The sequence below is a fragment of the Odocoileus virginianus genome, chromosome 34 (genome assembly GCF_023699985.2).
Source record: "Odocoileus virginianus isolate 20LAN1187 ecotype Illinois chromosome 34, Ovbor_1.2, whole genome shotgun sequence".
Classification (NCBI taxonomy): Eukaryota; Metazoa; Chordata; class Mammalia; order Artiodactyla; family Cervidae; genus Odocoileus; species Odocoileus virginianus.
This window is the reverse complement of record NC_069707.1, coordinates 6,399,760-6,427,481: the sequence shown is the minus strand read 5'-3', so window position 1 is coordinate 6,427,481 and position 27,722 is coordinate 6,399,760. Positions and strand designations below refer to the sequence as shown.

Here is a 27,722-nt window from a genome sequence, read left to right as displayed (position 1 = left end):
TTCTGGAAAAAATGCATGATGTAAGCCACTAAATTTATGGTAATTTGTTAGGCAGCAAGACTTATAAATGACTAATTTCTCCGGGAATTCAGGCAAATTTAAGGAAAAGTTCTTGGCATAGAGATTTTAATGTTGAAGTTTTCAAACAGTTGGTTCTTTCACCTGATGTTTCATAAATCACAGAGAATTGAATATACCTTCCAAGCAAATGATAAAAGGATGAGAGGGACTTGAATGACTAAAGTAATCCCACTACTTAAATTATCGATGGAAATAAACACATTTCATAGTTTCACTAAACTGTCACAAAAGTTTTCCCTATTTGTCTCTGTCCCAATGATGCATAGAACATGGTGATGTCTGAACATTGTTATCACCAATTTTATTTTCCTTTTAGAGCAGTTGTTTTAATGAAACCCAAGCTTGCAAACAGACTTTTCTTAGAAAAAAAATTTTTTTTTTTGTATAATGCAGTGTAATTTTGGGAAACACAAATAAACAAAAAACGTTCACGAATCACCCGGAGACCCACCATCCAATGCTAGCCTTGGCTGTCTTGTTATGGTGTGAAGTTTGGCTCTCATCCCCCTTAAAAATAACTACAATGCATACATATCTATCGAGGAAAAAATGGTACCAATGAACCTATTTGCAGGGCAGGAACAGAGATGCAGACATAGAGAAGAGACTCGGGACACAGCCTGGGGAGGAGAGTGCGGGACGAACTGAGACAGAAGCACTGACATATATACACCACCATGTGTAAGACAGACAGCTAGCAGGAAGCTGCTGCATGGGCACTGGGAGTTCAACCTGGTGCTCTGTGCCAACCGGGGGGGGGGAGGGGGTTGGGGTAGGGGGGGCGTCGAGAGGGAGGGGACATATGTATACTTATGGCTGATTCGCCTTGGGGTATGGCAGAAATCAGCACCACAGTGGAAAGCTGTTATCCTCCAATCAAAAATAAATGTGTAAAAACAATTTTAAAAAAAGAATTAAAGGATAATTGTAATGCTCAAAAATGTTAAAAAATGAATTAAAATTTAAACAAAAGGACTTAAAAAATAACTATTCTGAAAAGTGAGATAATGAAAATCTATCACTCTATAAAATTTTTCCTTTTGCAAAAAAAAAAATTCTGGCTCAAAAATTATTTCTTGACCATCTGCTTTGGAAATGTAAGATAACACATCCTTCCCTGGGGTGATGGAAATAAAACGATGCATCTGTTCACCATTTTTCACTCACTCGATTCATTCATTCACTATTTACTGAGGTCTAATTCCCTGGTGGCTCAGAGGTTAAAGCGTTTGCCTCCAATGCAGGAGACCCAGGTTCGATCCCTGGGTTGGGAAGATCCCCTGGAGAAGGAAGTGGCAACCCATTCCAGTATTCTTGCTTGGAGAATCCCATGGACGGAGGAGCCTGGTGGGCTACAATCCACGGGGTCACAGAGTCGGACACGACTGAGCGACTTCACTTCAATGTGTGGGAAATGTGTGCGGAACACACACAGTAGGCAGAATCCTACTGGTTAGAGAACTTAGTCTGACGCCAACAATGATACTCAAATGAATGATTACCAGAGGGAAAGGGCTGTTGAATCACACAGACTTCTGTTGATATCTGGCCACTCCTATTTGTAGTTTATAATCTTGGCATCTTGGCAAATACCTCTTTTTGCACCTTTATTTATCTGTGGAATGCAGACTATAACATCTACCTTTCTGAGCAGCAATGAAGATTGCTGTGGTTGTTCAGTTGCTAAGTCACATCCGACTCTTTCCCACCCTCACGGACTGTAGTCCGCCACGCTCCTCTGTCCATGGGATTTTCCGGGTTACTGGAAAATACTGGGATACTGGAGTGGGTTGCCATTTCCTTCTCCAGGGGATCTTCCCGGCCCAGGGATAGAACCTGAGTCTCCTGCCTGTCTCTTTTGTTGCAGGAGAATTCTTTAGCACTGAGCCAGCTAGGAAGTCCAGCAGAGATTAGGGGAGAGAACATACATAGAGCATGGAAGATGGGGCTTTAGGTGCTGGCGGCTGACTGGTTGCCCTGAGAGGTGATGGATTCTCTGACAGTGCACTTCTGAGAGGAAGGGGTTAAAGCAGGCTGCTTTGACTCATTCCTTTTACCAAGTCTTCCCACAGGGCTGGCATGTGGTCTAACCTCCTTGTCAACTGGAGTTGCTAGGAGAAAGAGGTCTTCCTTCTGTAATACCCTTAGCAGGATATCCCTGGGTAAAGACTGTTGTTCAGTTGCTCAGTTGTGTCCAACTCTTTGCAACGCCATAAACTGCAGCATGCCAGGCTTCCCTGCCCTCACGATCTCCCAGAGTTTGCTCAAACTCATGTCCGCTGAGTCAGTGATGCCACCCAACCATCTCATCCTCTGTCACCCCCTTCTCCTCTTGCCCTCCGTCTTTCCCAGCATCAGGGTCTTTCTTACCTGTAGCTAATAGAACCCAGGATCTACAGGATGTGGCATCTCTGTTTATCTGAGGCTTCCTATCACCTGCATCCTCAGCATCCCTTTCATAAAGCTTGGTTGTGAGTAGGAGCTCAGGTGTGTGTGTGAGTCAGTGCTAAAAAGCTGCCTGGGCATAGCTCAGTGGACCACTCACGGAGGAAGGAGTCTGGTGAAGCGAGACTCAGAGGGCATCCGCAGACAGAAGACAGAGAAGGGAGGTGAGAGAGGCATGGTGTGGAGTGAGAGGCCCAAGTTCAAGCTCAGGGGGGAGGAGAAAGGCTGATCGTGAGGGTCAGGTGCGCCCGGCAAAGAAATAAGGACCTTGCCGTGAAGGCAGCAAAGCCACAGAGTGACTTTCACTAGGGGATTACTTGACCAGAACAAGGGACCTTAAGAGGGGACCAGGATAGAGTGACTAGGGCAGGGAATGCCCTTGGGAAGGCTGGGGTCCCGATCAGGGGCAATATCTGAATAAATGAAGAGCACAGGCTGAAGAGGATGAAAGGAGAGAAAAGATCTGAAAGCTATTTAGGAATATACATGGAGAAGGCAATGGCCACTCACTCCAGGACCCTTGCCTGGAAAATCCCATGGATGGAGAAGCCTGGTAGGCTACAGTCGTTGGGGTCGCAAAGAGTCAGACATGACTGAGTGACCTCACTTCACTTCTTAGGAATATCCAAGGTTTCAAGAAGCTTTAATTGAGTTAAAATATGGATAGAGAAGAGTACAAAAGGAATGATAAGAATATTTGATCATGTTTTTGAGGTCTTACATTACACCAGAAAATTGTATATATGCTTTGAATACATTAACTCAGTAAAACCTTATACTGACTCTGGGAGGTAAGCTCTGTCATTATTGCCATTTCAAAGATGTGGAAAGTGAAGCCTAGCAAGATTACACAGCCTTGGACTGTAAACCAAGACAGTCCAGAACCCAAACTCTTAACTATTACAATATTAGAGTATTCCATAAACATGGCAGAAAACCACAGAGCCGTAGGACAGACTGCACCCTTCCCCCACCGCTCCCCCCGCAAAAGGATAACTGTCCAGGGCAGGGTGTGAGTTCTAGCTGGTTATACACAAGGTCATTCTAGAAGAAAGGGACTCAAGGGTCAGAACACTCCACATAGGGGTCTCCAGCCTTTTTGGTTTCGTGGTTTTTCCACAGACTGCAGGGGCTGGAGATGGTTTCGGGATGCTTCAAGCACGTTACATTTCTTGTGCACTTCATTTCTGTCGTAAATCGTTGCATCGTGATCATGTGGTAATGAGATAATGGAGAGCGGCTCTAGATACTGACAAAGCTTCGCTCACCACTCATCTCCTGCTGTGCAGCCCAGTTCCTAACAGGCCACAGACTGGTACTGGTCCGTGGCCCAGGAGTGTGGGACCACTGCTCTGTCATCAGAGAACACTGCTTATTACATCTGATATGTCACATATTAAATACTGTAATCCATTAACTTATTTTTATACGTTGGAGAGACCATATTCACATGCCTCTTAAAATAAATTTTTTTTTTTGGAAAAAACACATTGAACAAGTCCTCCTATCTAAATCTGACCTGCCTTCTTTGATAAGACTTCAACATCAAAAATAGCAGATGCAAGATTTGACTCCTGTTCAAAAGTGAGTTCAAAAGTGAGATTAGAAAGCAAATTTTTCTTAAAAATGCAGCTGATTCCCCCCTTTAGATTTTATTATATAAAGAATAGGAAAGAAAGCTTTAAATCTTTCTTTGAAAAGTAACACTAAAGCTTCACCCAAAAAGAGATGGAATAACCTATTACCAAGCAGGTGTGTCTTTCTCAGGAATTTAATGTTGGGAAAAAGAACCTTCATCATTTTGAGGTGTACTCAAGCAAATAGATGATTATAATACCCGCGGCTAAGAAGAACCAGCCAGGCTTGCTTCATCTTTGCAAACTGCCTTTCCACGCTCCATATTCTTAATTCACATTTTATGACCTTTATCTTATTGGTGAGAGATTTACTTAGCTTTTGTAAACCTGAAAATTCCCTGACACACACCTAACATTGCAGGGAAGAGAAGGACAGGGCATTACTGTCTATAATCTAACATGGAAAAGGCGAAAGTGTCCCTGAAAAATGAACGCATGAGGACCACACGGTATGGGACCACCAGCTGTCACACATACTGAGGCTCGGGGGAAATGCGGACCCAGCGCCAAGCAGGGTTGATGGAGAGCAAGGTGTGAGGCTGCCGGTCTCAGAGGCTGCACCTGTCGCCGCCTTGGATGCATGGCTTCTGTTAGATGTGTGTTTCCCATTTCTGGAGCGCCACACCCACCTTTGTCCTGCAGACGAGCTGTCCTGGCGGGCGGGCTGGCCGGCCGTGTCTGCAGCCACCCATCCAGATCCAAAGTATAAATCTGGGTGCTCCTGTTTATAATAGCCAGGACATGGAAGCAACCTAGATGTCCATCGGCAGACGAATGGATAAGACGAATGTGGTACATATACACAATGGAGTATTACTCAGCTATTAAAAAGAACATATTTGAATCAGTTCTAATGAGGTGAATGAAACTGGAGCCTACTATACAGAGTGAAGTAAGTCAGAAAGAAAAACACCAATACAGTATACTAACGCATATATATGGAATTTAGAAAGATGGTAAAGATGACCCTATATGCGAGACAGCAAAAGAGACACAGATGTATAGAACAGTCTTTTGGGCTGTGTGGGAGAAGGCGAGGGTGGGATGATTTGAGAGAATAGCATTGAAATATGTAAGTTATCATATGTGAAACAGATCGCCAGTCCAGGTTGGATGCATGAGACAGGGTGCTCCCGGCTGGTGCACTGGGATGATCCTGAGGGATGGGATGGGGAGGGAGGCGGGAGGGGGGTTCAGGATGGGGAACACATGTACACCCATGGCTGATTCATGTCAATGTATGGCAAAACCACTACAATACTATAAAGTAATTAGCCTCCAATTAGAATAAATAAATTAATAAAAAAAATCTGGGTGTTCATCCTCATAAATATGTCACAGGTTGCAAATGTCTACGGTCAACCTTGGCAAGTATCTAGAAGAGAGAATCTAGTAAGTTGACTATTAAAGATGGAAGTTGACTAAGTATTAACAAAGAAGCAACATGTAAGGAAAACTGTAGGAAACTGGTGTATAATTGTCAGCTGAGAAGGTCTGGGTTGAGGTAAAGTGCCTGCTGGAAATCAGGGGACCTTGATGGCCCAGGACCTCTGTGTGAATGAACTCATCTGACCTCACTGTGTCTAGATTTTATCACTGTAAATAAACGGGGTACCTTATTATCTTGAGTGAGTGAGTGAAGTTGCTCAGTCGTGTCCGACTCTTTGCGACCCCATGGACTGTAGCCTATCAGACTCCTCCTTCCATGGGATCCTCCAGGCAAGAATACTGGAGTGGGTTGCCATTTCCTTCTCCAGGAGATCTTCCCAACCCAGAGATTGAACCTGGGTCTCCTGCATTGCGGGCAGACGCTTTACCATCTGAGCCACCAAGGAAGTCCATTATTATCTTAAGTTGCTTTTATTTGTAAAATTTACAGCTTTTACTTGAATCACAAAAATTAAAGAGGCACAATAGCTGTTCTATGGCTTCTGCTAGTGGTAAAGAATCCACCTGCCAATGCAGGAGATGTAAAAGGCAGGGATTTGATCTCTGGGTTGGGAAGATTTCCCTGGAGAAGGAAATGACAACCCACTTCAGTATTCTTGCCTGGAGAATCCCATGGACAGAGGAGCCTGTTGGGCTACAGTCCATGGGGGGGGGGGGGGGGTGTGTCACAGAGACACGATTGAAATGACTTAGCATGCATGCATACAACAGCTGTTCTGCATGCAAGCAATAGCTGTTCTATAATTGAACTAGCCTGAGAGAAAGTCTACACCAGTTCTTTTTAAGTTCTTTCAAAATCAACATTCCCTTCCACCATTTTTCAAACTACTGTGTTTGAAAGATGTTTGTCTGCCAAAGAAACAGTAAGTAATTTTCTCTAGCTCTCTCTCCCTCTTCTTTTTTCCTTTCTTCCTCTCTTTTTCTAACTCAAAGACATGTTATTGTTAATGAGGATTCAGGTCAGCCTGAGTTAACCGTTATCATCATACTGAGTTGATGTAATTTCTGCCCAAAGCAACTTGACATTTCAGTTAAACTGTGCAGGCTTCTTAAAGGAAATTGTATACTTTCCTTTAGAAAGTGAAGGTGTGAAAGTGTTAACTGGTCAGTCATGTCCAACTCTTTGCAACCCTATGAACTGTAGCCGACCAGGCTCCTCTGTCCATGGAATTCTCCAGGCAAGAATATTGGAGTGGGTTGCCATTCCCTTTTCCAGGGGATCTTTCCAACCCCGGGGATCAAACATGGGTCTCCTGCATTTCAGGCCGATCCTTTACTGTCTGAGCCACCAGGGGAAGACTCACACTTTCCTTTAAGCCCTTTTGAAATATGAAAGGTGGCACCTGGATGCCCAGGGTTATCTCGTGGGGCCCAGAACTGGGACTATTCCTATGTTCTCAGCTCCTTGCATGGTGGGGGGTGGGAGGGGTGGCTCGTGCTGCCGGTGGTTCAGCTCTGCACCAGCCCTGTCCTTCCAGGTGAGGCCCTTCTCCTTCCCTGGGGCACGCAGCTCATCACCAGTAACTGCCCAACCTCAGTCTCCCTTGAACTGCAGGCTTCCTGGTGTCTTCTCTGGTGGTTTACCCTGGAAAGCCTCTCTGATCACCGGGTCCGGACAGATGACCACCCAGCCAGCTGCTGTTACTGCAGGGGGCCTGGATCAACCCCAGGTTCTCCAGTGGGGAGTCTCAACAGGCTGTCCATAATATCGATGGACACTTTAGAAACTGGATGTGGTAGCGGAATCAAGGTCAGGCTTTATGACTGTAAGAAATGACTGATGCTCAAGCAGGCAACTTCATTGGGAGACATCGTGGGGAACAGGCAGAGGCCCTGAGCTTCACAGAGGACTAAACGTAGAGGATCACCTCAAGACCTTCGACCTGCTGATCATTAAAGAAGAATTTGTCTGTCAGTGCAATAACTTTTGATGAAACTGAAGAGGAAAACTTATCAATAAAACAGCTGATAGTCCTGTATGATCAGGAAACAGATGAGGCAGACTGCATTCTGATCTCTGGGAAAAAGGTAGAGCTTACATTTGCAAAAAAAAGAAACAAAAAAACCTCACTATCTCAACTGATTTCAGGGGCTCTAAAACACAGGTAAGCCTAGCTTAAGAATAATTGGATAAATTTACACATAGTTGATGACTACCTGTAAGTCCAGAATTTACTCAAGTACATTTGCTCATGGGTCCACAGCCACGTACTTTCATTCTTAATTTAGCCAATTCCCCAGGGTCCATGCTTGATTCCTGACTTCTGACATCATCCTTGAGATCACCCTGAAGACTGTCTGTCTACTCCGAGAAGCTTAAAAGTGTCTGTCAAATCATTAGACAATTTCTCCAGCGGCCTGTATGCATGTAAGGGTAATTCAAGGGATTTATCTGGTGGTCATGACAACTAATTATTTCTCTGAGGACCTGATTAAAAACCCTTACAAGCGAAGTCTGGGAACAGAAACGATCTCCAGAGGTAACAAGACGTTTGCAGTGAAAAATCTCAGAGACGCCGTGAGCAGACCGAAAGGAGGTGCCGTAAAGGTTGAAGGTGGAGTCTCCAGAGGACAAGCCGCCAGGGCTGAAAGCATGAAGGCAGAGTCCGCGCGGCCGGCACATCACCGCCAGCGACTCCTGGCTTTCCAGAGCTACCGTCCTGGGCTCTTCACTCCAGAGACAGCAAGACCCCCACCTGGGAGGGCTGCCCGTTCCATGTGAGAACCGAGCCGGAAGCTCATGGCCCGAGCCGACAGCCACCGTGATGGGGAGAATGCTCCATCATGGGGCTGGAACTCTTGCTCTGGAGCACACGGGGGCATTTATTTAATTCGGCCTCTTAGCCTCGGGAAGAACAGGACTTACACCATGCCCGGTCAATAAGAGCTCTCCCCTAAATAGGGGCTTCTCAGGTGGCACTGCGGTAAAGAACCAGCCTGCCAGTGCAGGAGATGTGAGACGCTCGGGGTGGATCCCCGGCTCAGGAAGATCCCCTGGAGAGCACGGTGACCCGCTCCAGCATCCTTACCTGGAGAATCCCATGGACAGAGGAGCCCGGCGGGCTACAGTCCACAGAGCGGCAAAGAGAAGCACCCGACTGAAGCACTTAGCACACACACGCCCCCTAAATAATCTCTGTTTCACCTCCTCTAGTGTTCTGGATGAGCTGTGTTTAAAACATGATTTCAGCAATCTCCATGTGTGCCCTTCACCTGCCCCCAAACCGTGGAAGCAAGAAGCGGAGGCGACCCTCAGCAACGTCCTCACAGGTTCAAGGAGAGTTTCAAGCTCCCAGGGCCCCTGGGTATCCGCTTGTGACCCACTCCCTTCACTTTTCTGATGATGGAAACCAAAACTCCAAGCGGTAAAGCAAGGTGGTCTCTGGGACTCTGCGGGGCGCCCTCACAGGTCAGCCCACTTCCTTCTCGCCCCTGCCTGCAGAGATGAAGCCACCAGTGGTGTCTGCGGAGAGGAAGAGACAGAGGCTGGAGACGCGGATGGAAGGTCTCAGCTCCTCTGTCTGACGACCAGGCCCACCTTCTTAAGGTCTCGGGGCTTGTGAGAGGAGAGTCTGGGGTTTACATTCAGTTCTGCTCTGAGGCTTTCCCGCTTTTCGGCGCCTCTGGGCGCACGGGCAGCTTTTGCTGGACGAAGCCGCGACGGTGGCACAGGCCTGGTGGGGAACGTGGCCCCGCGTGGAGGGCAGGTTCACACTCGGCAGGGTCCTGTCTCTTCACTGTCTCGTTTTCTCCTCTGGAGGTAAACTGTGCTGTTGTTCAAATCGGCTTAAACGTGCATGCGTGAGTGAGTGTAACCAACGTCATCCAGAACAGAATACAATTCTGGCAGCAATTCTACCACTGAGAAGTTTGGTGTGACCAAAGTTCTGTTTGGTCAGAACAAATTTCCTGCTGCAGGGGTGCCCACAGGAAAGGAATGTCACACTGGTTTGCGCACATTTCTTACTGCGGTCTCTCTGCTCTCTACAAGTGGTCAGCAAACTGTGTTCTACAGAGGACTCTGGTTTGCTCATGACCTTGGAGCAGAGAACACTGGGGGTCCTGGGAAGCCTGCTTGTACTCTCCGGCACGTCTCCTCTGGGTCGGGGAGCTTCTGTTTCACAGTTCCTGTGAAAACACTACATGATGGGTTTTGTTTATTTGTATGCATGCATATATTTCGTTTAGTTGTATGCATACATTGGGCTTCCCTGATAGCTCAGTTGGTAAATAATCTGCTTGCAATGCAGGAGACCCTGGTTCGATTCCAAGGTCAGGAAGATCCACTGGAGAAGGGATAGGCTACCCACTCCAGTATTCTGACCTGGAGAATTCCATGGACTGTATGGTCCATGAGGTCACAAAGAGTCGGACACAACTGAGCGACTTTCACAAGCTAAATGCTCATTTTTTTGGAGAAGGAAATGGCAACCTACTACAGTACCCTTGCCTGGAAAATCCTATGGACAGAGGAGCCTGGTGGGCTGTGGTCCATGGGGTTGCAAAGAGTTGGACACAACTGAGCAACTAAAAAAAAAAAAAAAAATGAGCTTTTAAAAAATTTACTTTAAAATCACAGGATTACTTGGCTAATTTTACTTTGTCATTTATTATCTTTTTTTTTTTTTAACAAACTGGGTGTAATAAACCTGAAACTGTGATACTCACAAGTCATTTTTTATCCGAAATTTTCAGATCTCCACGCTAAAGTTTCCAAATAATCATACCAGGGGCAAGGATAGGAATGGTGGGTTAAAAATGCTTGTCCTGGGTTGAATCACAATCCAAATTATCACAAAAATTGAAAAAAAGGAAACAAAAACCATTGAGTGAGAGGTAATATTAGATACAGGACAGAAAAGCAATGGGGCCCATTTACACAATAAAAAGATACCACTTATTAAGTAGCTATTTCTAGCTCTGCATACCTTATTTCTAGCTATCATTACTCTCTAGGGAATATATTAATGAATTAGGAATAATGTTAAGATTCCTGACATTAGGAAAGATGACCAAAAGGATGATTTACCTGGCCTGGCCAAAAGCAGAAAGATCCCCCAAACAGCGTTTAGCCCTGGTATTTCAGTCTCCAAAGTCCCTGGCCTTCTCATCACCATCCTCACACCATCCCAGCTTCCAAAATGCCACATGGGCAGGTGTGTTTCATAAAGTTTGTCAAGTGACTAAACTAGATATGAGTCTGAAAAATGTACCTTCCACTGGTGATTCTAGCTCAGGTTTTAACAAAAGTCAAGTCAACGGCATTTGAAATCACCCATCTGATTGCAAGGACAGTGGTGATGATAGCAGGAGCCCCCGTTTGGTAAGAGCTCACCATGTGACAGACACTGCTCTAAGCGCTTATCCTGTCTCTATGAGCTCCAACAGTAGATGTTAGTATTATGCCCACTTGATAGGTGAGACAGTTGAGGCACCGAATGGCTGAAGAAGGTGCCTAGTTTCACGCAGCGGCGGAATGGTAGTTGCGTGATATTTGCACATAGGAGTGTTGGAAAGTAGCTAGTCTGACTACAGCTCAGATTTTTAGTGCTGAGCTCTGATTTGAAAGCATAGAGAACCATGAAAAATATATTATTCATAATATTGAAGTTATATGAGCCCTGATTCTTCCCTGAAAAGAACTGATCATTTGATCTGGGAGACACAAAGCAATGAAATGATCGTGTGTAGGATTGAGGTTGAGAGAGGGGACCCTCAGTGCGGACTTCATCTGAAGTCAGGACAGACTTCATGGAGCAGGTGGGCTTTCCAGAGTCCTGGAAAAATAGACAGTTGTGAGCAAGGCTGGAAGTATTTCCTAACAGGGAAACCCAATAGCACCCTTGTTGAACATCAATTTACCATAAATAGGAGGACTTATTTCTGAGCTCGAAGTTTTGTTTCACTGATCTGTATGCCTGTCTTTATGCAATTACCATATTGGCTAGATCACCATAGCTGGTATTAAGTTTTGAAGTTAGGATCTTCAAGTCCTCTAACTTTTTTCATCTTTTTCAAGTGTGTTCCAGATATTCTGGATTATTTGTTTTATCAGGTGAAATTTAGGATCAGCTTGTCAATTTTTTTTTTCTATTTTTGCAAAGTAAAGCCACCTTGAATTTTGAAAGGGAAAAAAATAAAGAAAAAACTTTCCTCTTGAAGATCATAAAAACTGTTTATTCAAAGTTTTATGTTTTGATAAATTGACTAGATATTCTCTTCCAGGACCTTAGTTTTAGATGAAGTAGTAGACTTAAATCCTCAGTGTAAGAGCAATCTACCTTTCTTCTCCACAAATCATGTCTATAAAAACACCAAAAGCAAATTATCCATTGTATACATACATGGGTGTAGAGATATGGGACAAATAAGGCAAGAGTCTAAGAGTAAAATTGCCAGTAAAATGAAAAAAGAGAGAAACCACGGGAGAAACACAGGTTTAGATCTTGGATGGGGCAAATCGCAACTTTAGTAACCCAGATTGCAGTGAAAATAGCATACAGTGAATACTCCGCTCAAAAGTGTGATATGGAGACAGACTCAGCAATGTCAAGGACTTTCCAGGTAAGAGGGGAAGATCTTGGGAGGGGGCTGGCCAGGGAAGATTGCAGGTGGGTTCAGGGATGAGCTGACGTCTGCTGTCTCTGTATAAGCCTGATGGTAAGAACAAGTGAGGGTTATTTTCCAGTCAATTAGACATAAAGCATGATCGCTGCCGCCTGGTATGTATTCAATTAGGATCGTAATACGATTGTGCTGAGGGCAGGCGTTTTGTAAATTCTCCCTGTCTGTGCTTGACGGCAAGGCTGAACCAGAGCCCCTCCTCCGGCCACAGCTGAGAATCAGGATCACTTCCCTCTTCTGGGAGGGACCAGAGGTCTTCATCAGGAGGTTCCTGACCTACCAAAGGACAAGGCATTCTGGGGCTGGAATGCACACAGAGAAACCTGTGTTCACTACGAACCTACCAAGATCCTTGGAAGGAAAGCTATGATAAACCTAGACAGTGCCTTCAGAAGCAGAGACATCACTTTGCTGGCAGAGGTCTGTCTAGTCAAAACTATGGTTCTTCCAGTAGTCATGTATGGAAGTGAGAGGTGGACCACAAAGAAGGCTGAGCACTGAAGAACTGGTGCTTTTGAACTGTGGCGTTGAAGCAGACTCATAAGAGTCTCTTGGACTGCAAGGAGATCAAACCAGTCCATCCTAAAGGAAATCAGTCCTGAATATTCATAAGAGGGAATGATGTTGAACTGAAGCTCCAATACTTTGTCCACCTGATGTGAAGAGCCAACTCTCTGGAAAAGACCCTGATTCTGGGAAAGACTGAAGGCAGGAGGAGAAGGTAGTGACAGAGGATGTGATGGTTGGGTGGCATCAATGACTCAATGGACATGAGTTTCCACAGACTCTGGGAGATGGTGGAGGACAGAGGAGCCTGGTATGCTGCAGTCCACAGGTTCGCAGAGTCAGACATGACTGAGCGACTGAACAACGACAAAGATCCAGGCACGTCTCCTTGTCTGTCACCATTCTTTCTGTGAACTAGGTATTACATCCTGATTTTACTGATGAAATAGTGGCCAAGTAATTTTCTAAAGTGGTGTCAAGATTCAAAAATAAGTCTCTTTGCCAGTAAAATCCAGGATGTCTTCACTATGTCATACTGTCTTCTGTGTGTGCTATGACAGAAAGCTTTGGGAGGGGTTCCCCAAGAGCAGAACTGATGATACACCACTGAACACTCCTGTGAGACCTAATCATGGGGGCAGAAAGAGACACTTGCTTGCACAAGAAGCAAGTCCTTACCTTATAACGAGGTGGTAATTGGCTGGGTCTACGTCCGGCTCTACCCCAGCCTAAAGCTCAAGCACACATACGGAGAAAGATAAGGAGAAAGACAGGAAGACTGGGGATGGAGGGAAATCAACTCAGTGAGCCAGTAACTGGTAACTTGGGGGGGGGGGGGGCGGTAAAAGGAATTCATACCTGTGTGTGTATGTGTGTGTGTGTTTAATATTAAAGTTGATATAAGTGACTGCCTTAACAAAGATCTTATCCATAAATAAACTCATAACCCTGGTCCTCAAACTTTATGCTCAGTAATTCACTTGTTGTCATATTGTAGAAGCATTTTTCGGTTGATTTGGACGCACTCATCAAACACCGACAGGGCTTTCTAGATAAAGTGCTGGCAGAATAAGTGCCTTTTGAGTCCATTTATTGAGCATGTACTACATTCTGGACTCTGAAGATTCAAATGTAAAAAATAAGGTCCGTGTCCTCTTAGCAAACACTGCTTGGAACAGACAAGAAAAAGAAGAAACTGTCGTCAATTCCCGATCCCCTCTTTTGAGATTTCCATAAAAGACAATGAAAGCTACAACCACTTTAGATGTCTACCTGCTCGCCTAGAGAGGAGCTGAACAGAAATCATCCTGATTTCACATAAAGAAAATGTAATTGAAGTGATATGAGATTCTTTTTTCTCATCAGGGTATTGATCGCTGGGGAAAAAAAAAATTGCAGAGAGAGAGGAGAGAGAACGTGATGGGGGTGGAGGGAATGTATTTGCTTCAAGTTGATGCATGAAGTGTCACAGTGTATGAAGCTGCTGCGATTCTGTAGTGCTGCCAAAAATTAATGGAGACAATTAACTGAAGAAAACACGTGGGCACAATATTAGCAGCACATAATCCTTTTTAGTTAAGAGGTCCTTACTGGATTACTGTGGAAAAGCTCTGGAGTTCTAATTACCTGTGGAAGTCCCACTAGGTTGCTGCAAAACATGGTAATTAGACGGTTGTAATCTAAGGTGTTCACAGGGGACTGAGGGTTCGCTCTAAGTACCGTGGTGTTTTCATGGCTATTTACTGAGCAGAGTGCTGGAATTTAATGGAATTTGGTGGAATTCTCCAATGGCTCTTGTGTGCATGTAGTTAACAAAAACGTGACTTCATGTGAGTTCCCTGGGATTTTGTGGAAGGGCTGAAGACTAATCCTTAGCTAATATATGGAAAGCATATAACCTGGGTGAGGAGGGTTATGTGGATTTCTTTGGGGGATTTATTGCTCTCGTCTTCAGGAGGCATTTTATTCGGGGGTATTACCCAGCTTTGAGATCACGATGTTGCTAGGAAGAATGCAGCTTTTAGAAAGGAAACACACAGAAGCACACAGCTTCTCTCAAACCTGGGCTGACATGCCTGTGGGTCAGTCTCCTTTTACAGCAGAACTGGAACATCATGACACACGATTTCCTAAGTTTTGAGGAAGCACCTACAACCCATGCATGCTTGGAGAGAGACATTGTATGGGTTTCAGTGATAGGCACGATCTATTTATTCCAAAATGTTGGTGGATATAAAAATATATCAGGAATGGAGTGGGAGACTGGAATTAGCAGATGTAAACAATTATATATAGGATGGATAAACAATAAGGTCCTACTGTACAGCATAGGGAAATAGATTCTGTATTCTGTCATAAATCATAATAGAAAAGAATATAAAAATAATATATATATATGCATAACTGAGTCACTTTTCTGGACAGCAGAAACCAATATTGTAAATCAGCTATGCTTTAATAAAAAATAAATTAAAAAACATGTATGAGTTGAGTGACAGAGATAGGGCTTTCTCTTCTTTACTTTTTGCCAACCCTGAATCACCCTCTCGCATTTCCTGGTCTGTGTATTACATTTGTGCACATAAAAATGAAACTCCGACGATAAACTTTCCTATGCTCCCAGAATACACAACCTACAAGTAATCTAAAGAAAAGACTGGCATAACATGCTTATCCAGGCTCTGATCGGTGCTCAGGAAAGCAGCTCGCCTTTCTCAAGGGCTGGGTGTTCAGGAGCAGTGATCAGGAGCAGCGCCAGGCCACCAGGAAGGCACGTGGCGGTGGCCTGAGTCTCAGGCCAGCTGGGCACCTGCTGGAACATTTGAAGGTGGCGCTAATTAAGAGCCTGTTCCCTTCTGCCGCTCCTTCAAGGCAAAAGCGAAGGAGGAGGCCAAGGGTGCAGAGCGCTGGATGCGGCTGCTGGCTGGAGGCCCCCCCTTCTGAGATAAGCCCCTTCTGCTTCAGCTGCCTGCGTGCATGCTCAGTCGCTTCAGAAGTGTCTGACTCTTTGTGACCCCATGGACTGTGGCCCACCAGGCTCCTCTGTCCACAGGATTCTCCAGTCAAGAGCACTGGAGTGGGTTGCCATTTCCTCCAGGGGATTCTTCCGACCCAGGTATCCTACACTGGCAGGTAGAATCTTTGGCCCTGGGAAGCCTCTTTACCCGCTGGGAAGCCTCTGCTTTGGCTCCAGGAGCCAGAAGCCTCCTCTCTAACCTGCAAGCAGAGGAGAAGGGCACAGCTGATCTGCTGAAGGACTTTTAGACGCAAGCTGCCAGGGAAAGCGCTCTGTGGCCTTCCTGCCCCAGGGAACTGCTACCACGCCAGACAAGACGGACAGAAAACATGAAACCAACAAGCAGACCACCCCAGCCAGCCAGGAAACACGTCCGCTGTGCAGAGAGGTTTGGCAGGACCAAGGGGAGAGGGCACCTCTTCACAGCGTAACAGGAGCTGGTGGGCCCTGAACTCTGATCTCATCCTGTTAACCCAGCAGGGCTTGCCTGCCGGCGGTAACCGCACCTCCAGCCTCGGGGGCATAGCTCATCTCTGACCTCTGCGAAACCCCGGAGGCCAGGCGCAGTGCCAGTCTGTTAACCACACAGCGACAAGCAAGGAGCCATGCATGTAAATAACATGGGCATACCCGTGTACACGTGTCCTACTTACATATAAACACGTAATAAGACATCATTTGTGCGTGTTAAATTATGCCTCATTTTACCTCTTTCCAGGAGGAAGGAAAGTAACTACTTGCAGGATGGATTTCTAAGAAGAGGTGATTCCTGGTGTATCCTAATGCATTAAAATGCTCACCACGTCTTTGACTCCAGCAATGTAAGTTTTATCAAGGGTTTGCGGTTATGCTACCCTCCTTCATCTGTACCTCTTATCATCCCAAGGGAACAAGAAAAAAAAAACCCCTTCCTTGTAGTGCTCTGGAATATTCTAGATCCTTCTGAGGAGCTGGTGCAAAGGATGAGTGGGATGTTTGTGGAAAGAAGGGTTGAGTTTTTCCTGTAACCCACTGGTCCCTGGGCTGACGCCCTTCAGATCCTGTCTCTGGGGAGCCTCCCACTATGAACAACTCACGTGATGGGGTCTGTAAATCCTCATCTCCTCCCCTCTTCACCTTCGCTTCACTCCCCGCCGTTTTCCTGCATCTCTCACCTACAAGAACTAAAAACTACAACACTTTGGAAAACAAAGGAAGAGAGAAACAACTAATTTTATCCTTTTAAAAGCCCACTGTTTCTACATATTTATATAAATGCTGAATTTATAGTCTCTGTGTTTGCATGGTAGCTAATTCCTTTCTATAAAAATAAGGAGTGATATCTTAGCTGAAGCAATATAATTTGACTGGCATGTTTTAAATTAAGAGGACATTAATCAAAATAGCACAAGTATATATTTTATACATATTTACTTTTTTAAAGATAGGACAAACTTGTTTTATCTTCTGACTTATAAAGCCTGGAAGCACCATCCCCCTTTTTTTCTTATTACATAGACATGTGGAGAGTTTTTAAATCTTAGCAAAATATGGGCTGTAATTTAATTGACTTAGGGACCCGACCAAGTAACACGTTTATTCCCCAGGGAAATTTCTTTTCATGCTTTCTATTGGGACTTCTAATTGACTTCTATTTCTGAATAATTGTTGAAACTAATAAGTTGGAAGGGCTGGTGATTTCAAATAGCTATAAATGAGGTATCAGAATCTTTTTTTTTCTTTCCCTGCCAATCCACAAGTGAGTTAATATTTTAAAAGACAGTATTGAAAATTCTGTCCTTTGAATTGATTTAATGGATGAATCAATAAGTCTAGTGTGACCATCGTAAAGCAGAAATTAAGATCCAGGTACACCAAGTATGTAATTATATTAGAGTCAGTCACTCAAAAGGTGACGTGATTGCGTTTCACTAGGCAGATAAATAGCAATTGGAAAAAAGTAAAAACTTGCAAGAGGTTTAGATGACCTTTATTTGGAACTGTCACTCTCTGGGTAGGCACATATGGTTTAAAAGTAACCATGGATCTCCCTAATATAGGGTTTCCCAGGTGCCTCAGGGCTAAAGAATCTGCCTGATAATGCAGGAGATGGAAGAGATGCAGGATTGATCCCTGGGTCGGGAAGATTTACTGGAGAAGGAAATGGCAACCCACTCCAGTATTCTTGCCTGGAAAGTTCCATGGACGGAAGAGCCTGGTGGGCTGCAGTCCCTGGGGTTGCAGTCAGATACGACTGAGCTCACATGAGCATGAGTTCCCTAACATCATCAGTTATTTTTCTTTCACTGGCAATGAGATATCAATGTCACAAATAATACATATTGATGAAATGTGTAGGAAAAAAGGTTCAACAGAACCAATTTACAAACAAGGTAAAATATGCAGTGTTGGGATAATGTTATTTACAGGGGTCTGTTTTCTTGCTCAAGTCATTAACTTTTCCTAATCTTGATCAACACCTACATGGATGAGATAAGTAAACCTCTCTTTAGGTTAGAGCTTTTCTCTGTTTGGTTTCCTCCAAGAGGAAAGACAGAAATGATGCTCTCCTCAGATTTCAGAGCCATCATAATTCTATTAGCTTGCTCAATAACCTGGTACACTCAGTGCCTATCAAATATTAAAGCCTTCCCATTTTTAAAATTCAAATAACAGCTCCGTTTGTTATCTAGCACTCAGTCTGTATTACATTACAGATTCATGATCACCTGTAAATTTCATGCTGATATCTAAGTTTTAAAATATGTTACGCTTTTAAAAGTGTGTGAGAACATAAACAAAATTATTCAATAATAAAAAGTTAAGAATTATAGCAGCATAAACACTAAAGTCTAGGTTTTATCTGATATGCATTAGCATTAAATAACGCAAATGATATTTATTGTGTTCCTGTTCCTACTATGTGCCTGCAGACACAGTGAAAAGTACCAAGAATTCAACTGTGAGCAAGATGACATTGTTCCTGCTGCTAAAGAGATGCCATCAAACAAACTAACAAATAACTGCAAATTATTACAAGGGTGTAAAGACAGCAAACAGGGAGCCATGACCAGGTGCCTGGCTTATATATTAATAGTATATGGTTTAAGACTTTTAAAAGCTGAGGCTTGAAGGGGGAAAAAGGCAAAGGGTGGAGTGGTAGGAGGCGGGGAAAAGAGCGTGGGCAAAGACCTTGAACTGGAAGCACCGGGGAGGAGGCGAATATGACTGCAGAAGGGCAGGAAGGGGAGAGAGAGGGAAAGGGAGATATCAGGTCTTCGTAGACCTTAGGAAGAAATCATACTTTTTTCCTTAATGAAACAAGCAGACACTTAGGGGACAGGGCTGTGAGAACATCCCGGCTTGTGTGTGGTCCATGGATTGTCATATGCTCGAGACAGAGATGAGAGACCAGTTGGTAGATGATCACAGTAGCGGAAGAAACAGATGGTAAAGGCTTGAACCAGGGTGACGGCCCAGAGACGCAGGGAAGTGAACACATTTGACACACTTCGTGGAGGGAATCGACAGGAAGTGGGGACGGATTACCAGGGCATCAGAAAGGGACGGACCGAGAACGGTGCTGAGATGTCTCAAGTAAGCGTGGACCGGCGACAGCGGGGAAGGTTAGAGGAACAGGTCCGGCAGGGGCGTGTGTGTCGGGAGAGGGGGTGCAGGGGTTAGAATCAAGGCTGATTTTTAGGTCGGCTGAGGCTGGGAGGCTTCTGATGGCTTGGAGAATGTGTGTGGGATCAGCGACACGTGAAATCCTGCAGGTCTGAGGAGCGCTCAGGATAGGAATGTTTAAGGGATGCAAGCGGGAGTCGCAGGAGAAGATGAGAAGCAGCCCTGACGGAAGGCTGAGCTGCACGCCGGGCAGAAGGACATCACGACAGAAAACCTCAGTGGGAGCTCGCCACTCCGCTCTGACGTCAGTAACTCCATTTCTTTGTTCAGGGAGACGTTCCTGTGGAACGGAGGGACAAAAAGCCAGCCGGAAGTCAGAGAAGAAGGCAAGGCAGGTAAGTCACGTGCAGGGGGCGGATGACGGGCGCACTTAGGGCTGGCGGGCGGATGCGCTGATGCCCAGCTGCCCCCGCAGGCACCAGAGCAGGGGTGACACATGGGGTGAGGGTAAGGCTGGGGCCAGGCGGCTCACCTGGGGGGAAGGCAGGGTTTGGGGGGGCCGCCACGCTCCAGCGACTAGACAGGCATGGCCCGCAGACCCAACGTCACAGGACAAGGAGGGACACGCGGTGTTGAGATGAATGCCGTGAGCCTCGGGGGCATCTGGGGCTAAAGGGGGAGACAGGGACCCAGAAGAGAAACGGCGGGTGGGCGGGCTGAAAGGACACGTGCCCCCCTCCTCCAGGTGGTGGACAGGGAAGCTGAGGCCGGGGTGTCCTGGCGGCTGATCTGGTGCGGGCGGGGAGCACAGGCTGGAAGGCAGAGGATGCAGGAAAGCTCACTGAGTGAGCACAGGTCGGGGGTTGGTGGCTGGCAGGACCCAGGGCGGGTTCAGGAAGGTGAGTGCGTGCGTGCTTGTGTGACGGTGCTGGAGGGTGTGGGTTAGTGGTGGGTGAGAGTGTGCAGGGCAGTGGAACCCCCCAGGAGCAGGGAGGCTGGGGGTCCCTGAGGACCCCTGCAGGGCTGGGCACCCGGACTCCAGCACTGCCGGACCGTGGTGAGACCACCCTGCTCTCTGTGGCAGGGACCAGTCTGAGTTCCTTTTCTTTCTTTCTTTCTTTTTTTGAAGATTTTTAAAAAACATTTATTTACTTGGCTATACTGGGTCTTAGTTGCAGCATGCAGAATCTTTAGTTAAGAAATGCAAACTCTTAGTTGCAGCATGTGGGATCTAGTTCCCTGACCATGGATTGAACCCTGGCCCCTATATTGGGATCCTGGAATTTTAGCCACTGGACTACCAGGGAAGTCCCTCCAGGAAAATTTTTATTCAAGTAGGTTTTTGGGTTTCTTTTTTTTTTTTTGAATCCTGAAAATTTATTATTTGGGAGAATTTCAGATATTGATCCCTTGTTTTAGAGCTCACGATACTAATTAGAAAATACACATTTTGAAATGAAAGTCAAAAGAAAAGAATAATTATGTATAACACAAATTACAAAGTGGTTCCACTGGACCTGCAGAAGCAGGTGTGACTTGATTCTGAACTTTAGCACATCCTTCACTTCATACAAGCTAGTATTTTTCTTAAATGATACTTTTAAAACAAATTACCCACCACACTTATCACATTATAGAACAGTTTTGTGGACAGATGAGCTCTTTGAGCTTTTCTGGTCCAGTGTTCCCTCCAGTCATGATCATTTGTATACTGTTTTCCCTGCAACATTGTATTCTTAATCAGTCAGTTCAGTTCAGTTCAGTCAGCTCAGTCGTGTCCAACTCTTTACGACCCCATGAATCACAGCACGCCAGGCCTCCTTGTCCCCTTTTCTTTCTTTTCCTTTTGGCCCTCGCTGCTTTTGTGCAAAGGTGACAAATACTGTGCTCGAGAATTTCACAATATTCCTTACATCTAGTTCAATTAGTTTAGACTCTCAAAGCCGCATCTTCAGTTAAGGTACAATTGTCTTGACACTATACCATGACGTTCAGCCTCTTTGGTCTGTCCCAAGGTCTTTCACTGAGAATCTTCTGAAGCTTATGACCCTTCCTCCCCAAACGGGGTTGAAACTTGTCCCCCAGCTCAGGTTTCTAAGTGGGAATCCCTGCTCTGGGGAGAAAATTGTACCAATGTGTCACTCTCAATGGAATTAGCAGGGAAAATTGTTTTGTTTTTTTTTTTTTTTGGAGGGGGGTGGAGATGTGGCTAACAAAGTCTCAAATGTGAAGTATTTTATTGATCACTTTAGCTGAATTATGTTTTATTGGCTTATTCAGTGATAACATTGAGCACCCACAGTGTGGGAGGATCTACTCGAGGGCCTGGGGACACTGGGCCCACAACAGTGCCCTCGAGTGCCTGCGCTAGGGAGGAAGTTTATATTATTCTTATCATCTATGTTCTTTGTCCTCATGGGTAACATTCTTCTCGAAACACTGAGCACTGTGACATCAGCAGGTCTCTGTAAGTGAGAAGGGAACCTCAACAAAAAAGATGTGGAGGAAAAAAGCCCCGCAAAATCTCTATCATTCTTGGCAGCCTCTCATATGAGTGTAATTACCATCACTCAAATTGTCTCTAATTGTCCTATTGGGAGGGTCTGATAACCATCACCACAAAAGGGACTTGATAGGAAAATAGAAGGACTGTGCATCCAGATTCCTTTTGTGTGAAAATTACATTAAAATCCTAACTGATAGTGGGTTACAGGTAGCATTTTTATACATAGGAGGAAGCATGTATTTTAAACAGTGTCTCACGTATGGCAAGGAATATTTAATTCATTGCTATTATTATCACAAGGATAAAATAGTTTCTTTCTTTTGTCCTGAGACACACTGCAAAAATGGTTACTAGAAAAATACTATTCATAACGAATCAAGATGAAGCTACCAGAAGTAAAACAATGTATCTGTTATCCAAAATGTCATCATTTAGCATTTTGTTAATCGGAATTTAGGTGTATTATAGGCTGTCTATCTTCCTGGTGGCCAGTCCACGGAGAGCATCTTATAAAGCAGGTTACTCTGAAACACACTTTCTCCCCAGAGGCCTGTGGAAGTGGCCATCGGCCCCTGTTGCCAGTAGACAGTGGCCGTGTGTTGTCAGACAAGACGTGGGGGACGTTTACATGTGAGCCTTGAGGGATGACTTATCAGTAATTGACAATGAATAACCTGAGGGGTTGAAACCGATAAACAAAGGAGTCCAGCTGATTAAAAACGGACAGGACCGATCAAGGCAAACTGGCAAAAAAGTTGATGGCTTTTATTTAATTCACACACATTAGTTGAACTAAACATTCTATTAAAGAGAACTTTTAATCAGTTTTAAATTTTTTATTGCTGACTGTTCCCCCGTTCTTTCTTTAAAACTCTGTTTGGATATGCAAGACCAAAAGAGCTGTCTTTTTAAAAACTGAGCTCTATAAAGTGCCTGCCTGCAATGCGGGAGACCTGGGTTCAATCCGTGGTTCAGGAAGATCCCCTGGGGAAGGAAATGGCAACCCACTCCAGCATTCTTGCCTGGAGAATCTCATGGACAGAGGCGCCTGGTAGGCTATAGTCCATGGGGTAGCAAAGAGATGGACACGACTGAGCAGACTTCACTTCACTTCTGTGTCTCAGGAGCAAAGTGATAGAACTAAAGCACAGAACTAAAGACCCAAAGACACGAAGACCAGTCCCAGCCTCCTTGCTCAGATTTTGAGTCAAGAGAAACAACAATGAAAACCTAAGGAGCCTAGACCACTTTGCTCAATGAATGGTGTTTCAACAACTGGATGTTCAAACAAAAAATGAACTTTGGTTCATACCTTGCACTATATGCAGAAGATGATTCAAAATATATCAGAGACCATAATATAAAACATAAAATAAAGCTTCTGGAAGAAAATGAATGAGAAAACTTTTGTGACTGTTGGGAAGATTTCTCAGATGTAATACACTAAGCACAGTCTACAAAAGAATAAATTGATAAACAGGACTTCATCACAATTAAAATTTTGGTTTTTTTTTTGCAGGTTATTGTTCAGAAAATGATATGAGATGATCTTTAGACAGGGAGACAATATTTTCAAAATTTATCAGATAACATACTTGCATCCAGAATATATAAATAACATGTAAATGTCTATAATACAAAAATAAGTCAATTTTTTTTAATGGCCAAAAGATTTGGACAGATATTTCATCAAAGAGGATAAAAGAATGGCAAATAAACATATGATAAGATGCTCAACATCATTAGTCATTAGGGAATACATCTTAAGACCACTAATAAGATATCACTACCCACTTAAGAGAACATCAAAATTCAAAAGACTGATTGTATCAAATGTTGAAAAAGATACAGAGCAACCAGAACCCCATACACTCCTGGTGGGAATGCATAATGATACAATGAACTCAGAAAAACAGCTTTGCAGCTTCTTAAAAAGGAAACATTAAAAATATGATCCAGTCATTCCACTTCTAGATATTTACACACAAAAAAGAAATCTATGTACATACAAAGACTTGCCTAAAATTTCACAGGTTATTTGTGATAACCAGAAACTAGAAACAACCCAGAAGTTCATCAACAACAGCTAAATGGAAAAACAGATTGTGGTTATAATCATGGAACAGAGTTCAGCAATAGAAAGGAATACATTTTTGATAAACACTACCCAGGTAGCACTAGTGACAAAGAACCTGCCTGCCAATGCAGTAGACATAAGAGACACAGGTTCGATCCCTGGGTTGGGAAGATCCCTGGAGAAGGAAATGACAACCCATGCCAGTATTCTTGCCTGAGAATCCCATGGACAGAGGAGCCTGAAAATGACAACCCATGCCAGTATTCTTGTCTGGAGAATCCCATGGACAGAGGAGCCTGGCGTGCTACAGTCCATGGGGTCGCCAAGAGTTGGATATGACTGAAGAGGCTTAGCACACACGCGCAATGATAAAAATCCCCCAACGATTTTGCCGTACAAATGAAATAACACAACAAAGCATATATACTATGTAGTAGCATTTACACACAAGTCTAGAAAATGTAAGCAAGAAGTGAAAACAGATGAGTCATTATGTGGAGAAGTGGGGGGCTGGCAGAGAGGGGTGGAACATGTTAACGTGCAAGGGCCTTATGCTGGTCATGGTGATGATTTCACCGGAGTTTACATACGTGAAATCTATCGTTTATTTAAAATATGGGCATCTTGTATAAGCCCCACTTAGAGAAGAATCCATTCAATTAGGGATCAGGCAGCCAAATCTCAGAGGAGTGAAGTCACTTGCCTGAGGTCACACAGGTTGAAAAGAGTTGAAATTCTGTCTCCTGTCTTTCCAAGCATGAACCTGTCTTTTTCCCACTATACCATAGCCAGCTGTCTTAACCTTTCTAGGTCTCTATTTCCTCATTTGTAAACTATCCGGGTGGGTAAAATAATTCCCAAGGTTACCATGAAATTCACAGTTCTATATGAAACAAATCAACTTCACGTACAATCTCATTCATTAAAAAAATCTCTCATTTCAGAAGACACCAGATCGCCTCCGAACGACGAATGTAAACATTTGAGGATGGACACAGGTGTTGTCTTACAGTGAGGACAGCAAGCATTTCAATATGAGCTGAGGGCACCTCTGCGTTGTTTCCATCAGAATTGATCTCTTGACTCCCTCTGGCACATCCTTCATTGTAAAGGACGGTGGGACCAGCTCCCTGAGCATCCATTAGAATGTGTTTGGTTGCAATCATTGGCCATGACAGTAAGTGAATGCTTCCAAAAGCACCAAAAAGCCATTAAAAGTGAGGGACTAATGAACCATTGAGTTGCATTTTTCACTTCTAATAACTATGACTCCTTTACCTTCAGGACTTAAGACACGAACCATTTTAATAAAGGTTAATAGGAACACAGATTTTTCCATCACCTAACAGATTTAAGGAGCATTCATTTCCTACTTCTTTTTCAGTCTACACATATTCTATGCTACTAATATATACCATGCTTCAATTTTCTATTCACTGACTCAGATACATTTAATTCCTATATGTAGCTTTCCCATTGTTTGGTTCATGTGACCTTATTGCTGTCATAGGTTGTACACAATGGTCATGACATTTCAGACTGTATATCTCACCTCTCAAGTGTGTTTTTGAGTTCCCTGGATATAGCAATATATATATATATATATCTAAGCATAAAACTGGGTTCAGTTTTCTAAAATGTGACCAATTAGTCGACATGTTAGTTCAACATAAAAGAATCTTTGTGATGAAACTGAAGGATGCTGTGCACTTTCAATGAACAAGGCATCACAGCATAAATATAATGGATTGAATTATAAATCATGTTTGTCAATCAAATGCCTTTTTGTCCTTCTTGTCTCTGAACATACCCTTTAACCACACAGCTCATTCTAGAAAAAAAAAATCTTGCGGTCATAATGTCAAGCGCTAACTTTATTTTCTGTTTACATCATCCACTTATGAATACCCTTTTCTTCAATTTAATTAGTTAGTGTCACTCACGCTTTAATTGGTAAGAGTGTAAGGCTGAGCTGAATTTGAAAAGGTGCCACAAGGTCAGACTCGGTCACATCAGTCTTACACCAACACCGCACAGCTAGAGCACGACACACCTCTCAAGCACACGTTTGTGTACTGAAACCGATTTTTACATTTTCAGCTTCACGAAAAAGAGATACTAAATGGACTAAAACAGCACCTTTAAAGAGGGAAAGATCTACTTTTCTCCCCTTCAATTTCAGTTCTGATACCTCCAGTTCAGCAAAATAAAAACTCATTGCAAAAGCATGTGGGGTGAAGTATGTGTCCTCTAAGAGTATAAATCACCAAATATCGCTGATGTTTCCTAATATTTGTGGGTGTCCAGCCTGTCTCTGCACATATCCACACGGTTACTGATGATGCGAGCAGTCAAACGCTCATTAAGGCAGCAAGTGTTTCCACTAAAGCATACGCTGTGGCCACAGAGACGTGCCTCTCCCGGTGCCATGCTCTCAGCAGGCAGCAACCATCTCAGCAGGAGAGACTCCTTAGAATTGAGGCCGATCCCACTAACAGAAACTCCATGACTGAACTAGATGTTCTAGAGAACTGCTAAGATTTAATGTCCTAGTCACAAGATATCACAGTCATTTTTATTATTATGTTGCAATGAACTCTAGTAGGTATTTGCCTCAACTCTTCATCGTGATTATTCATTGCCATATTTTCGTATGTCTGTTTCCAAACAAACTGGAAGCTCCCTAAGAGAAGAAATTGTCTTTTCTTAAAGAAACTTTTCCATTTTTATTATCAACACTGTGCACTGAACTTGGGAAAAACTGGATGGATGGGTGGATGGATCTGTGCCATGAAGCATAAAATAACAGGAGACCTTGATAGAGGGCTGCAAAATGCTCACGTGCCAAATGGCAATCATGAGATTTACCAGACGTGTAAGTTAAAATCAGCAATATCTATCAGCTGATAATATCACGATATATGTATAAGGGCACCTAAAAGTAAAACAGCTTAGAAAACTGACTTTACAAAACTACAGAATTTTGAACTGATAGAACCCACAGAAACCGCCTAGGCCCACCTTCTGACTTTACAAGTCAGGAACAGGAAGCAGAGGGCTGGCCAGGATTCCAAGGTGCTGACTTTGACCCACGGTTTATACAACCTCAGCATGTCAACTGCTGCGGACTTAAGGAGGAGGACCTGGCGCTGGGCAAAATGGGGAATCCAGAGAGAGAACAAGATGTGAAGGTTGTATCGGGGGTGCTTACAGTCTAATTGGAGTTATCAAGAATGATTTATATCAAGTAATTAAACTGCACAGGAGATGAGCATCTTGAGGACATGACCTTGGGCTGAGGGAGGTCTAGGCAGACACCTGAGGTCTCCTGACTCACAGAGAGGAAGGAGCAGGCACCCCAAATATGGAGATGGAGACAGGAACATAAATGCTCCAGGTGAGGCTTCAAAAGCGGAACAGCACTTGGAGGGCAGGTGTCGAGAGTTCATGAGACAGGAATTCAGGCAGTCAAGGGAGAAATGTAGGCTGATGTGATACTTGATTTCAGACACAAGGTGAAGTCTCAGGGGGCTTCACCTGAACAGTGACGCGGTAAAAACTGACCTGTGTTTAGTGCAAAGACATGAGCAAACGGATTGTAGTGAGAGGATCTAGGAACAGGGTAATGGATTCTGAGATTCCTATAGGGCTTCCCTGATAGCTCAGCTGGTAAAGAATCCACCTGCAATGCGGGAGACCTGGGTTCGATCCCTGGGTTGTGAAGCTCCCCTGGAGAAGAGAAAGGCTATCCACTCCAGTATTCTGGCCTGGGGA

At 44.2% G+C, this 27,722-nt stretch overlaps 1 protein-coding gene and 1 non-coding gene across 2 annotated transcripts in view; one reads left to right on the top strand and one right to left on the bottom strand.

The window, feature by feature from the left end:
• The window catches only part of PRKN (parkin RBR E3 ubiquitin protein ligase), a 1,209,190-nt gene that overhangs the window by 373,631 nt on the left and 807,837 nt on the right, over positions 1-27,722 (bottom strand). The gene's annotated exons all lie outside the window — the stretch shown is intronic.
• TRNAW-CCA (transfer RNA tryptophan (anticodon CCA)) lies at positions 1,284-1,355 on the top strand. Its single transcript has one exon. It is a non-coding gene; the product is annotated as a tRNA-Trp (tRNA).